The 14,160-nt window shown below is 40.9% G+C and overlaps 1 protein-coding gene across 22 annotated transcripts in view; it reads left to right on the top strand.

The window, feature by feature from the left end:
- PPFIBP1 (PPFIB scaffold protein 1) overlaps positions 1–14,160 on the top strand; it is a 92,378-nt gene that overhangs the window by 16,242 nt on the left and 61,976 nt on the right. The window lies entirely within an intron of this gene.

Below are 14,160 nucleotides of genomic sequence, written 5' to 3'. Positions count from 1 at the left end.
AACCTGAATGGGGATTTTTTTTAAATAGAACGTCATAACGGGTGGGGTGTGTCCTGGCATGCAAAATGAAATAAAATAAAATTTCTGGAATGGAAATGGTGGTTGTGTGTTCATTCAAAGCCTGGAATGGAAATGGTGGTTGTGTGTTTGTTCAGTGCCCAGAATGGAAATGGTGGTTGTGTGTTTCTTCAATTCCCGGAGTGGAAGTGGTTGTGTGTTCCCTGAAACCGGAATTTTCTTCCGCCATAAGGGAAGACGTTGTCTTTCTGTACAAAGCAGGAAGTCCTTAAGGTATGACCACCATTGAGCCCAAAATTTCTGTTGCTAAGTGAGACATTTGTTAAGTTAACATTTTATCATCTTTCTTGCCACAGTCATTAAGTGAATCACTGCAGTTCTTCACACAGTTGTTAAGTGAATCCGGCTTCCTCATGGACTTCACTTGTACGAAGATCGCATAAGGGGATAATGTAACTCCCGGGATATTGCAACTGTCATAATATGAATCAGTTGCTGAGAGTTTGAAGTTTGATCGCGTGACCATAGGACCATGATGGAAACCTATGCCACGTGTGCCAGAAGTGGCACACACAGCCATTTCTCCGGGCACGCAAGAACTCGTCTGGAAAAGCCCCACTGCGCATGTTGCCGCCCGATAGCTGATTGTTGGGTATCTGGCGCACAAGCGCAGGGGGATGCATGGGAGACATGCACACATGTGCAGAGACGTGCAGTAGAGGGATCACGCATGCACGTGCAGATGGATGGGGTGCGGGGGTGATTGCGCACGCATGCACAGAGATGTGTGGCGCACGGTGATTGAGCGCACATGCGCAGACCTGCAGCGTGCTGCAGGGGATCATGTGTGCAGGCACAGGGTGTGTGTGGGGAGGCCAGCACCTTTTGAGTGCTGGCACGCGAGCAAAAAAGGTTTGCCACCACTGTCGTAGGGGATGCTGCAATGGTTGTAAGTGTGAACAAAAGTCACAAGTCATTTTTTCCAGTGCCATTGTAACTTTGAACAAACACTAAGCAAACGGTTTTAAGATGTGGAGTGCCTGTATGCCCATTTGGTATGTCCTTAAATCTTCCCCATTAACAAGCCTGGTGGTTATATATATATATATATATATATATATATATATATATATATATATATATATATATATATATATATATATACTGTATTTTAAAAAAACTAATCTCTCTTTCATTCTCCCCTGAGCATCTTCCTAGTAAATATCTCCTGTTCCCTTACAGAGTTGAGGCCTCACGGTGTTTGCTTAGCAAATCTTTCTAAGTTTCTTCTCCTTCCTAAGTCGCCGCGGACGTACTACATCCATGTGTATTTTATTTTTTTTCAACCACTGCTTTTCCGTTCAGCCCCGGAGTTGATAGATGTAGGCGAAGCGAAGTCAAGCAGAAGTAACTCTACTTTGCTGGTACGTGGGGGGGAAAAATAATCAGAAATAGAATCGGATCCATTGGAACTCTCGCCGGCCTTTGTCATAAGGCACTTGGGAAAATAAAATGTGATGTACACGTCCTTAACTTAACCGCCAAAATGGAGCACCGAATTTCAGCTGCGACGTGAGACAAACGAGTTTTGTCCCCCATTGTATGAACTTTCTGGCCGCGATTGTTAAATGAATCCCTGCGGTTGTTAAATAAGGTCACGCCGTTGATGAGAGTGAATCTGGCTTCCCCATTCATTTTGCTATTCAAGAGGTCAGCAAAGGGAGTCATGTGACCTTGGGACCCTGCAACTGGCATAAGTACAAGTCAGTTTCCAAGCGTTTGAATTTTGATCAGGTGAGCATGGGGAGATACTACAATGGTCGTAAGTGTGAAAAACGTCCTGTTTTTCAGTGCTATTGTAACTTTGAATGCTCACTAAATAGAACTGTTATAAGTTGAGGACTGCCTGTATGCATTTACACACAGGTGGGCACATGCCCCCCTCTTTCCCTCCCCCCCCCTCTCTCTCACACAGAATATTTTGAGGTTATCACAAAATGTTGAAGTTAGCTAGCTAGCTAGCTGGATATATGATAAATAATATAAGAAGTTCCAAATCATGCTAAGCCAATCTCATTGTTTTATGGCAGCAAAAATAAAAATAGTTTCAAATTGTGCTCTAAATTCTCCTGTTTTTTTAAAAAAAGCATCCAAAATATTCTAGCTAGCTGTAAATCAGGAGCATGCTGATTTTCAGCAAACTGATTGTGACCCCATCTCCAATATTCTTCGAACCCCTCTAAAATTCAGGCCTGATTTTGAACCCCCCCTCCAAAATTCTTTGAATTGTGCAAAATTCAGGTCCGATTGTGAACCCTCCAAAAATCTTTGAAACACCCCCCCAAATTCAGGCCTGATTGTGAACCCTCCAAAATCCTTCCTAATGCAGCAGCAAAATTTATTTATAAACCAATCCATTCAGAACTATGATGATCCATAAGTTTTTGGTAAGCTTATTAAGTCCCTGGCCTCTAGCTCCAATGTTTGTTTGGCTGTTTGGATGTTTGTTGACCCATTTTCCAAAGCAGAGCTTCCAAACACAACAACAGAATGGAAAGTCGGTTAACTAAACTATACCCACAGAAAGAGAACAAGCCTTTTAACAGTCCAAAAAGGAGATTATGCTCTCTCTCTCTCTCTCTCTCTCACACACACACACACACAGAGAGAGAGAGAGAGACAGAGAGACACAGAGAGAGACAGAGACAGAGAGAGAGAGCAGTTTCCTTTATATTTAGTGAGGTATATATGATTTGACTCTTCTTCGTTGCTGAAAACACAAACAAAGGCTTTCATTGTGGGAAGCAATTTAATTTTTTCCTCTGAGCTTTGTCGGAATAAAGTATTTTTCCAAGCACAGAGAGAAATCTGTGGGTCACTTTTTCCAATAAAGTCTGACATTCTCAGCTGTACTTCGACACACATACACACACATACACACATACACACAAGTCAGGCAATTTGGCCTGTTGCTAATTAAATCAGCCTTGCCTGAACAATTCCCAGCATGTCATGCTTGACTGGGTGGTAGATTGTACCTAATTTTCCTTTCATTTCTCTGAAAATGAAACCGGTGGCAATAATAGGAAACCAATCTAAAGCTGGAAGCTGCTGCTCTCACCTTAAATGTTTTATTTTGCAGTAGATTTTATAGTAATGAGATTCCCCCAAGCACAATAGCATATTGAAAGTTTCTCTATCTATCTATCTATCTATCTATCTATCTATCTATCTATCTATCTATCCATCCATCCGGAAAAAATACACCCACCAAACAGAAATAATCAAAAGCCTTTGGAATGTATTTCTAACATAAAATCCTAGCCAGAACTGGAAAGAAACTTGTTTTAAATTAGAATAACTCCAGTTTTATTTTTTTTGGAAGATAACATTTTTTTTAAAAAAAGCTGATTAAAATATATCCTATTGCATTAAAGACTGGAAACTTAGATATTGATATGCAAAAGCATGAATTTTGGGGCGCAGGAATGGATGAGTTAGCTACTTCTTTTCTATACTATCCAGTTTCTGAATTTATTTTCCTTGCTTAACCGGTTTTTCCCATTTCTGTCTGTCATGCTGGCAAGTTGACAACTTGTGAAGTGGCAGCTCCCTTGCAAATCGTCTGGAAAAAAAACCATGAGTTTCTGGTTTTATCTGCTCATGTATATCTGAGGAGAAGCCCGTTTAAGATGAAATGGAGAAAGGAACCCCAAGTTTTACAAGATCTTCTTGTAAAAGGAACCTCTTGGTTTCCTTTTTGAGGGGTGTCCTTCAGTAGTTAGACATGTACATCTTGTTTGACTGGATTTATTGCAATGTTTAAATAGAGTTCTGGGAATCTTCCATCATGGAAAGGAGGAGTTGTGCAAATAACTGATCTTTTTTTTTAAAAAAAATAATGAGGCTTCTTTGGCTGCTACAGACTTCAGTAACAGGTGATATATGAAACCTACCCCTTTTCCATGGATGGCAAAATGTAAAATCACTGAACTGGTGGTTACACCGGTTGGTCCCACCCCTGGGAGGGCGAGTAGAATTCCTTAGCATCACAGCGTAATAATAATAATAATAAAAATAGTAAAAATAAAAATGATAAATAAAAACAAAAACAAAAAATAAAGCTCAGACTGACTACAAACAATGTCACAACACAGTTGCTCAGATGGTCCACTGGAACTTTTGTCACAGCTACCATCTGCCTGTAGCGAAGAACTGGTGGGATCATAAGCCTGAAAAAGTGGTCGAAAATGAGCATGCAAAACTACTGTGGGACTTCCAAATACAGACTGACAAAATTTTGGAACACAATATCACGATTGTGGAGAAGAAAAAAGTGTGGATCGTCAACATTGCCATACCTGGTGACAGCAGAATTGACGAGAAACAACTTGAAAAAATCACCAGATATCAGGACTTAATAATAATAATAATAATAATAATAATAATAATAATAATAATAATAATAATAATAATAATAATAATAATATTTTTTTTTTTTTAAAAAAAGAATTCTATGTGATCTCTTGAATCTGCTCTTGGCTTGTGAGCGGTGGTTTGGGATTGATATCTTGGGTTTAAAATTTCAAGATCTTGCCCTGTTTTATTTCAAGCCACTGGCATCATGGCCGACTCCAAACTGGCTTTTAAACTGGGTTGTAAGAGCAGATTTGGGAAATGACTGAATTATCCTGTATGAGGCATGAAGAGAAAGCTATCTTTGTGGTTTGTCTAGACGGCCCAACTGCTGATGCCTCCTAATAAATCAGGCAATATTTCCTAGCTGTGTTGACAGAGAATTGGGAGGTGGGAGGAAGTTTTAGGCCAGCACGCTGGTTGATTGAATGTCTTCCAAGGGTTTAGCAGAGTTTATAATTATATTTTGAGCATTTTAGGCTTGCAAAAAATAACCCCCCGATGTTTTTGCCAGTAAATTCCCTTGGCGCCTCTGTTTGGCTTTGCAATGGGTCTGAATTTTGGATGCCCCTCATCCAAAGGAGAGCTAATACAATCCTAGATTGCATGAACAGATGGATAGTTTCAAGATCATGAGAAGTGACATGCCGTTTTGGTGGGACCATATTTGGAATATTGTCTCTGATCATGGTCACCAATGATACAAAAAAAGATGTTAGGATCCTAGAAAGACTGCAGAGGGAACCCAAAGGTGCTTTCTTTCAAGAAGCAACTGGACTTACTGGTTTTGCTTTCAAGACATTTTGTGTCATGTTCCCATTGGAGCTTGAATCTGTGGGGGGAGATGAGCAGGAACTGGAGCCGAGGGAGATCGAGGGGTGGCTTTGTTGGCTTGGGAGTAATATGGGGAGGAGCAGGCTGAGGCAGGCCAGGGCCTTTCAGGATTGGGGTGGCTTGTAGGCAGGGAGGAAGGAGAGACATGAGAGACAGAGCTCAGGGGGTGAATAAGGACCGCCCATTCTGATCCATGAGCACAGAGAGTAGAGAGAAGGCGAGAACAGCACAGACTGAGCCGACTACTCAGGAGGGGAGTGCCCCGTCCCTCTTCACAAGGCACATCTGGGGACTGAGACTTTAGGAGATGCTCCGAGCTCTGTTTTTGCTGGCAGAGGGTTGCAGGAGACCGTCGCAGTTGAAAATGGAGCTTGGGAGCCTGTTTTCACTGGCAGAGTGCTTGGGCCACCACAGGTGCCCTCGACACAAGTGACGGCAAACTGGTTATGCCTCTCATGCTCCCCCCAAGGTCAAACACAACCCTGATGTGGCCCTCAACGAAATCGAGTTTGACACCCTGCTTTGGGAGCCCTCTCGCACCCAAACTCATAAATACTACATGTAGGAATACAAAGAAAGAATCCAACGTTTGTCAAATGCATTCATTTTTGGGAATCCATTCGGAATCTCAAGTTCAGGCATTAAGTGAGACACTGCAATTGTTAAGTTGGTCACTTGGTTGTTAAACGAGTCTGGCTTCCCTATTTGACTTTGCTGGTCAGAAGGTCGCCAAAGGTGATCACATGATCTTGAGGAGACGGCAATCGTTATAAATACGAATCAGTTGCCAAGCCTCTGAATGTTGAACAGGGGGATGCTGCAAAAGTGTGAAACATGGCCGTACAATAACTCAACTTTTTTGTCAGTGCCACTCTTCACTTCAAACAGTCACTTATGTCAAGCCTTGACATGCTCAACAATAACCACTGCGGGTTGCGGCTATTCCAGGGGAATGGTTGCTGCCTGCCAATGTCCATTCTGTTGGGTCAAAGTCTCCGCTGCTGCTCTCCGCTGCCTTCCTGATGCTGTTTGATGACGTCCCCTCTAGGTGACAGCCAGAGACTGATGACATCGATAGCCAGCATCGCGTGGCTGCTGAGATGGAGGGGGTTGCTTCCTGCATCAGCACCTGGCTACCGAACGGACTGTTATTATCCAATTTAGATCATGGCTACTGGGGGGTGGTCAAGGGTTGGGTGGTGGGTGGAAGGTGGGTTATGGGTCAGATTTGGACTCAGACTATTTAGGTAGCTTCACGGGGGCTTACTCTTCATGAATGAGTTGCCCTGTTCTTTGTTTTGGATCCTGCTGGAGATTACATATAGTAATAAAGGACCCCGTTTTGTTTGACCAGGACTTGGCCAGGACATTGAAACACTAAACGACTTGTAACTCAAGGCTCACCTGTAACCACAACTGGGCTCTTTTTAAGGAATCTGTAACGACTTAAATTGTTAAATGGGTCACCTTTTCATTAAATGCTGTTAATTTATAACAGGTGCTTAGTTCTTTTCTCTTTTAAAGAAAACCCATAATTTGATTCGTATATAAAAGTTGCTACCAACCCCAAAATTTGCTTCACGAGTCAAGATAGGCCTAATTTTGGTAGAAACAGTGTTGAGTTTGTGCACAGCTGGTTATATCAGAAGTGCAAGGCTTTTTTTAAAAAAAAGTGCTTAAAAAGGTATTATTTATCACACTTCCTTGCTATATTCTATTTGGTGATTTTTAAAATTACTTAACGACTGGCATTCATTGATGCTGATTATTTTGCAAGAACTGCAGGCCCTATAAACACTATTTAAAATTAAATCTTGACACTTCCCAGAATAGCTGATTAGACATGTTGGACTATATAATTGCTACCCAAATTGTGGATCGATAATGAGACTGTATTTTAGCACTTGGTGACTATCTGGCTGGGGATGCTATATCGAAATATTTCTTTAAAAAATATTTTTTATTGTACATTTTTCCTTAATATCAGTGGTGGGATTCAAATAATTTAACAACTGGTTTTCTGCCCTAATGATTTTTTCCAACAACCAGTTCACCAAACTGCTCAGAAAGTTAACAGCCAGTTCTTCCAAACCGGTGCGAACCGGGTGAATCACACCACTGCTTAATGTATATAAAGATTCCATTTTAAATTGTATTTTATCAAGTTCCATTTTAAATAGTATTTTATCAAATTTCATTTTGAATTGCTTTTATTAAAATTTTAGTAACAAATTGTTGCTGGAACTTTGGACTTTGATATGGCCCAAGGGCTAATCAATAAAGTCGTATTATTATGTATATAACAGTTCCAATTATACAATGTCATTGGTTATATCAGTCCCTCTCCCCCACCCCCACCCCCATCATGTTATACAGCCTAGTTAAAATGATCATACAGTATAATCTCTCTTGATTCCGTGGTGTTATGCATCAGGATTTTAACTATTATTTACTCATTTCTACCACAATACGCTATTACAATTCTCATTTTGTGCATTCCATACTATGTTCACATGCAATCCAATAATCATTTTATTTGTTTATTTTATTTATTTATTTATTTAATTGTTTATTCTTACATATTTCCATATCTCTGTATTTATTTTTATAAATACTGAACCAAAGAAGCTTCTTGGATAAGAAGCGAAATGTCTTCAAGGAAAAAACAACAACCAGAAAGTCCAATTGCCTCTTGAAAAAAAGCACTTTTGGGACAACCATGACCTGGAGGACTGAGTATCTCCATAAAAAGAGTTTTAGCTTCTAGGGAAACAAGTAGAAATCCTTAAGAATTAAGCTAGTAAAATGAACCCATAGGAATCCTCTGTCCTTAAGAACGAGCTAGGATTAAAAAAAAAATCACAGGACGCGAATGCAGGCTGTCCTTGACATACGCCCAGAATTTGAGGCCAACATTTCTGTCGCTAAGTGAAACATTTGTTAAAATGAATTTTATCCTATTTTAGGACCTTCTTTGCCAGAGTTGTTAAGTGATTTACTTGCTGTTGTTCAATGAGGAACCAGGGTTGGGAAGGGGAATCTGGATTTCCCTGGGATGTTGCAACCGTAATAAAGACAAGTCAGTTTCTGAATTTTGATCAGGGGATGCTGCAGTGAAAAACATTCCTGTCACTTTTTTTCATTGCCATTGTAAGTTGGAATGGTCACTAAACAAACTGTTATAAGTCGAGGACTACCTGTACAGAGGTATTATAATACAGGTACTTTCTTTGCAAAAGAAACAAAAAGAATTCGAACTGACTTTTGAGGCAAATGGAGAGGGAACCCTTGTAGAGCAATGTATTTTCTTCTGTCTGCTGATTTTGCTACCGGAGCTTCTCAATTCTGTCTAAATTCGTCATTGACTCTTTGCTATTTGTGGTCTGCCTCCCGGGAACCCTGTTATTTGCCAATTATGTGCTTTTCTTAAAAACTGTGATTTAGAAGGCAGGGTTTAAACCCCGCAATCATGCATTGTGTCAAGGTGCACAAAAATAAAAATAAACCACCTTGGGTTATGTAAGCAGGTTTGGATGGAATAGCGACAGAGAAATCTGAATTTCATTAAGGGACATAAACTGCTAGCAAAAGATATATTGTGCTTAAAAGAAATGGCCTTTTTTGTTTGGTTTTGGGTTCCTGTGACTATTTTTATGCTGGTGGGCAGCGTTGAAACTCCTTCAAGCATGAATTATTCCTACAGAACTGGGTGTTACAGAGGTGGAGTTAGAAAAGGATTATTTTGCATATATATATGTATATGATAACTTTATATTGCATATGATAATTGGAAAAGGAATAAGTAGTATTGCATATGATCAAATACAATAACTATATTTATGAGAATAAGACAAGGAATAAGTAATATTGCATATGATAATGTAGATGATATTTATATTGCATATGAGAGTTAGAAAATAAATAATAATGTATTTGATAACTATGATAACTTTATATTGTATATAATTTAAAAAGGAATAATTAATATTGCATATGATAACTATACAATAACTTTATATTCCACATGATAATTAGAAAAGGAATAATATTGCATATGATAATGTATACGATAACTTTATATTGCATATGATAATTAAAAAAGGAATGATTAATATTGCATATGATAACTGCAGCAAGATTATTGTGATACAAAAATTTGGGAAAGCAATGGTCTATAGAAAGCTTTCAATTTATGACCTTAATTGGGACGAAAAAGTCAGTTGTTAAGCAAGGCGGCCATTAAGAGAATGGGCCACAGGTATTTGACCCATTTTTGCCAATGCTTGTCAATAGAATCCTGAATTATGTGGTCCTTAAGTGAATCCAGCTCCCCCCATTAACTTTGCTTGTCGGAAGTTGCATGGGAAGGATGCAAACATTGTGATCCCATCACCCTGAGAAGCTACAACTGTTTGCAAATACCTCCTGGTTGCCAAGCCCCTGAATTTTGATCACACAACCATGGAAATGCTGTCACAATTATAGATGTGAGGATCGGCTTGTCAGCCTCTTTTGGCCTCCCCCTAAGTTGGGTTGTCTTCTTCTCCTATCTCTGGAGATCTGCTGTATGCATGGATTAAGTTATCTTGAACAACTGAAGAGCTAAGAAGCTTGGAGCTCCTCAACGTAGGTCAGGTCTTCCCTTATGAGTAGTCTGCTCCCTTCTCCCTCAGAATCAGTGATTCTGGGTAGCTTAGAAAGAGAAGAACCCCATTATAAAAACTATGACAAAGCAATGAACTTTCACCTCCCTGGTGGCAACAATCCATCAAGCCACTTGATGGTTTCCATTCCACTCTGGGCTCCTCCAGGCCTGTTGGCAAAGCCAAGTCTTCAGAGCCTTGAAAAAGAGTGTCAAAGTGAGGACCAATCTTATCTCCATGGGGGTTGATGTTCCTCAAGGGGCCACTACATCAAGGGTCTTCAAACTTAGCAAGTTTAAGACTTATGGACTTCAACTCCCAGAATTCCTAAAGTTGAAGTCCACAAGTCTTAAAGCTGTCAAGTTTGAAGACCTCGGTACTAGATGCATCTCCTTAGGACAGGAAATCTTTAACATTCCTGGCCTCCCCAGGAGGTCAAGTAGATGTAACAAGGAGAAGATGATCCTTCAGATAACTTGGTTCCAAGCCATGTAGGGCAAGGGCCTTCAAACTTGACAGCTTTAAGACCTGTGGACTTCAACTCCCAGAATTCCTGAGCTAACATGACTGGAGGAGGAATTCTGGGAGTTGAAGTCCACAAGTCTTAAAGCTGTCAAGTTTGAAGACCCCCTGATGTAAGGCTTTAAAGAGGACAATCAACACCTTGAATTAGATCCAGAAGTAAATTGGCTCCCACAGAAGGGATGACATATTGGCACACCTAGGCAATGCCCAAAACCTTTGATTGAAGAGCATAGAAATAGCTCTTCATCAGCAAAAACTATGCATATCTTGCATGTTATGTACAACAACATTATGTCTAATTTAATAAGGGTGTAATGCATAGACAATAATCTTAAGGAAGTGTTGTGGAGTTCACCCAAGTTCAGCTTCTTCCTATTATTTTATCATTTCCCAGATCTTTTCACGCATCAGAATAAAACTGCAGATGCTTTGGAGAGATACTTTAAGGAACAGACGACTTAAGGAGAGCCAGATGTTTTTACAGTGCCTAAAGGGTCTTGAAAACGATGGTATTTTGTAGTTCAACTGAACATATTCCACACTGTGAAAAAGAGGGTGGGGGGGGGAATGATTTTTTTTTAATGGCGCCTCAGAAGGTACAAAAGATCTAAACAGTTCAGAAGGTCACCTTCGGGAAATGAAGTTCTGTGCTGATGGAGAGAACGAAACAAAGCAGGGAAAAAGGAAATGTATATAGCAAGGAATGCAGACAAATAGGAGAAATTGGCCCTGTGCAATTCGGATAAAAGCTAATAAATTGGATCAGCTGTTCCAAGGATTGCTACTTAATTGTACATTCCATCTGGGCTTCCTCATAAGCAATTGGATTATAGCATTTTGCGGAGTTCTTCCGTTTCATCATATAATTTTTTTAATTGATGAATAGAAAAGATGAATAGCTGTGAAGAGGGTGATTTTTCTTTTCTTGCTGTGAATAAAAGCTGCCAAAAGAACTTAACATTCCAGTTTTGGCTTTGGGGTCTTTCAAAGTTGCTAAATCGATCATGGTGTTCTCCTCCTTCCTCTTCCCCTCCTCGTCCTCCTCCTCTTCCTTTCTTTCACCACCTCCTCCTTTCTTTCTCCTTCACCTTCTCCTCTTTCTCCACCACCATTATTATTGTTGTTGTTGTCGACATCATAATCATCAATCATCATCATCTACTCATCCTACTTGTCCTTCTCCTCCCCTTCCCCTCCTCTCCTCCACTTTCACCTTCTCCTACTCCTTTCCTTCACCTCCTTCTCCTTTCCTTCTCCTTCACCTTTTTCTTCTCCTTCTCTTCCACCACCACCATTATCATCATCATCATCATCATCTTCTTCTTCTTCTTCTTCTTCTTCTTCTTCTTCTTCTTCTTCTTCTTCTCCTCCTCCTCCTCCTCCTCCTCCTCCTCCTCCTCCTCCTCCTCCTCCTCCTCCTCCTCCTCCCTCCCTCTCCCTTCACTTTCACCTTCACCTCCTTCTCCTTTTCTTCTCCTTCCCCTTCTTTTTCTCCTCCTCCACCACCACCACCACCACTATTTCTTCTTCTTCTCCCCCTCCTTCCTCTCCTTCTTCTCCCTTCTCCTCCCCCACACCTCCTTATAATTAAAAAGAAAATCCCCCCACCCCAGGAAGTAACTTCCCACCTTCCTATAAGGGTTAACAATGTCATAATCTCTTCCCTTCCTCTTCGTTAATGGACATACAGCTCTCTCTTCCCTAACCCAATTCTTAACAAGAGGCAAATCAAAGAATTAAACACCTTCTCCCATCCAATCAGCAGCAGAAATATTCCTCTTCTGGAATATTGACGTTGATCAACATAAACTCCTGCATTTCCTTCGGTGTAGAAGGTGATCCCAATAGAGCCGTGATTGATGGTCTCTTCCTTTTAACCTCAGATTGTTTGGGAAAGAAATGTTCCCTTGTGGTCAGCCTGTTCCTGGACGCTGTTATTAAGCCATATAATGAATGTCTGAAATGGGCCAATATAGGAAATGAGAAATTCCAGGCTTCTTGGGGGCTGTTTAGATCAAGAGGAAATCTCTTTATTGAGGCCAAAGCTCATCCCAGCTACATAACTTTGGTCAGCAAAAGGTCAATGAAAATATTTCTTAGCAATAATCTTCAAAAAGAACCAAAACCAAGGGAAAACTGCCTAGCAGTGCCCTGTGGCTTACAGAGGTTGGGCCGTGAAACTGATACTAAATGTCCTTCTTCAAAGAAGAATTACAATTCCTGCCTGGTGAAAACCATCAGGATCTCGGTTGGATAGGATGGCTCAACATAAGTTTGGCACCCTTCCTTTCGCCCTCCTTTTGGTACAAGCCCCCCCAAAAGGTCAGGTCTGCACACACAGGTGGAGAGTATCTTTTGCACAAGGGAGGTAGATATTATATAGAGTATGCTCAAAAGCAGGCTAGGCATATGTAATAATGGGCAATTGATGTCATCCTAACTGGAGGTGCACATCTGTTCTTTTATATTATGACAATTCCATTCTGCTCTTGCTCAGTTTTCATCTACAGGTTGCTAAGAAACACAAGTTCTACGCTACTGTTTAGCCCAGTTTTAATCCCAGTTTCCCTGCTTATTCTTTTGACCTCTCTTAGTTTTTTGCTACTCTGTACTTTCATTCCCTCCCTTCCCTCTCTCCCCCTTTCTTCCTTTTCTTTACCTTACCTTTCCTTCCTTCCTTCCTTCCTTCTTTCCTTCCTTCCTTCCATCCACCTTTGCCTTGTCTTCCTTCCTTCCTTCCTTCCTTCCTTCCTTTTCTTTACCTTTTTGCCTCGTCTTCCTTCCTTCCTTCCTTCCTTCCTTCCACCTTTTTGCCTTGTCTTCCTTCCTTCCTTCCTTCCTTCCTTCCTTCCTTCCTTCCTTCCTTCCTTCCTTCCTTCCTTCCTTCCTTCCTTCCTTCCTTCCTTCCTTCCTTCCTTCCTTCCTTCCTTTTTTCCTTCCACCTTTTGCCTTGCCTTGCCTTGCCTTCCTTCCTTCCTTCCTTCCTTCCTTCCTTCCTTCCTTCCTTCCTTCCTTCCTTCCTTCCTTCCTTCCTTTTTCCTTTTGCCTTGCCTTGCCTTGCCTTGCCTTGCCTTCCTTCCTTCCTTCCTTCCTTCCTTCCTTCCTTCCTTCCTTCCTTCCTTCCTTCCTTCCTTCCTTCCTTCCTTCCTTCCTTCCATCCTTCCTTCCTTCCTCCCTCCCTCCCTCCCTCCCCTTTACCTTTTGGCCTTGTCTCCCTTTCTCCCTCCCTCCTTCTTTGGGAAGAGTAAAAACTCCTCTTAACCCCATGGACTGAGAAATATTGATCTCTTAAGTTATCATAACTTCTTTTTTCTCATTTGAGAGTTTTATTTATTTGAGAGTTTTATTCCCTTCTCCCTGAAGATACTTATTTTTGGACCTGAGAGGTGCATTGTGGTTGTTCCTTGGGGTTTCTCCTCCTCGGCTGTTAAGTCCCTTTGTTTCTGCCTTGCATTCATTCATTCAAGTCTTAAGACTGAACCTCTCTGTGCATGGCACAACCAGGGGTTGTGTGTTCATCTGCTGGCTGTCACAGGAGCTGACACTGATTTGAGCAGAGAGGGGAATGAGTCCCCCAAGGTCACCAGATGGCCTCCATGCCTAAGGCAGAACCTCAGTTTCCCCAATTTCTAGTCCATCTCCTAACACAATTCGCTGAGAATTGTGTGCTTAGCCTGATTCAAAGCTAAAGTTCTGTTTTATTTCTTATTCCATCGTTCTTCAT

This window comes from Pseudonaja textilis, chromosome 5 (genome assembly GCF_049901715.1).
Source record: "Pseudonaja textilis isolate UNSWEBS1 chromosome 5, rPseTex1.2, whole genome shotgun sequence".
Taxonomy (NCBI): domain Eukaryota; kingdom Metazoa; phylum Chordata; class Lepidosauria; order Squamata; family Elapidae; genus Pseudonaja; species Pseudonaja textilis.
The sequence above is the reverse complement of the archived record's forward strand: the minus strand, read 5'-3'. Positions and strand labels throughout refer to the sequence as shown.